The 1,395-nt window shown below is 48.2% G+C and overlaps 1 pseudogene; it reads left to right on the forward strand.

Moving 5' to 3' along the window:
- Nucleotides 1-571, forward strand: part of LOC129686344 (ADP-ribosylation factor 1-like) — a 678-nt pseudogene extending 107 nt beyond the window's left edge.
- The last annotated feature ends 824 nt before the right edge of the window (nt 572-1,395 follow it).

Here is a 1,395-nt window from a genome sequence, read left to right on the forward strand (position 1 = left end):
GAAGAAGAAGAAGAAGAAGAAGAAGAAGAAGAAGAAGAAGAAGAAGAGGAAGAAGAAGAAGAAAAGAAGAAGAAGAGGAAGAAGGAGGAGGAGGAGAAAAAGAAGAAAAAGAAAATGATGATTCTCCTGATGGGCCTGGATGCTTCAGGGAAGACAACAATTCTATACAAACTGAAGCTGGGCAGAACTGTACCACCATTCTTATCACTGGCTTCAACGTGGAGACCGTTGAATACAAGAATATCAGCTTCACAGTGTGGGATGTGGGCCGCCAGGACAAGATCCGGCCGCTCTGGCGCCACTACTTCCAGAACGTGCACCCAAGGCTTGATCATCCTAGTGAACAGCAGTGAAAGAAGCCAGTGAAGTGCTGGCGGAAGATGAGCTCCGGGGACGCCTTCCTCTTGGTGTTTGCAAACAAGCAGGACCTCCCCAGTGGCCTGAATGCCGCTGAAACCGCAGACAAGCTGGGGATGCACTCTCCACATGGTACATTCAGGCCACCTGTGCCACCAGCGCGGACAGGCTCTATGAAGGACTAGACTGGCTGTCCCATCAACTCCAGAAGTGAACCAGACCCTTCTGTCTCCTCACTTCCTCTTCCTCGCCCTCCCCTTTCCTCTCAGGGGGCAAATGTGTGACTCTGCGGTCCTGAGTGCCGGAAACTGTCTCCACGGGCTGGGCTCAGTGTGCATTGCGCAGTGCTGTCCCTGCAGCCAGGTTTTAACTTAATGCAAATAGAGTCTGTTTCCACTGAGGCAGTTTGTGGTACTCCTATGCAATATTGCTTAGCTTTTTTTTTTATTGTAAAAAGAGAAGCAACTCACGATCAGGACTGAAAGGGCATTTGAGTGTAAGGGCACCTTGCTTCTGGGAGCCGTTGGACAGTAGACTGATGTTGGAATCCATTTGGTGGTCGTTTTTTTTCTTTATTAGTTTTTTATATTAATTGTAATATATTTACTTTGTATCCCAGCCGTAGCTACCTCCCTCTTTCCCTCCCAATCCCACTCTCCCGCCCTCATCTTCTCCCTGCCCCTCTCTAAGTCCACTGATAGGGGAGGTCTAGAGGACAGGAACTCCACAAGGACCAAATGTATCTGGACTTGTCTGAGACTGTTTCTCCAACCAAGGACCATGCATGGATATAACCTAGAACCCCTGCTTGGATGTAGCCCAAGGCAGCTCAGTTTCCAAGTGGGAATCCTAGTAAGGGGAACAGGGACTGTCTCTGATATGAACTCAGTGGCTAGCTCTTTGACCTCCCCAACCCCCTAGCTAGGCCACAGAGGAGGGCATTGCAGCCAGTCCTGGTGGTTGGTTTTTAATCAGGTGCATTTTTTTCTTTTTTTCTTTTTTTAATTTATTACAATTTATTCACTTTGTATCCCAGCT

This window comes from Psammomys obesus, unplaced genomic scaffold (assembly GCF_907164565.1).
Source record: "Psammomys obesus unplaced genomic scaffold, mPsaObe1.curated_primary_1811, whole genome shotgun sequence".
NCBI lineage: Eukaryota > Metazoa > Chordata > Mammalia > Rodentia > Muridae > Psammomys > Psammomys obesus.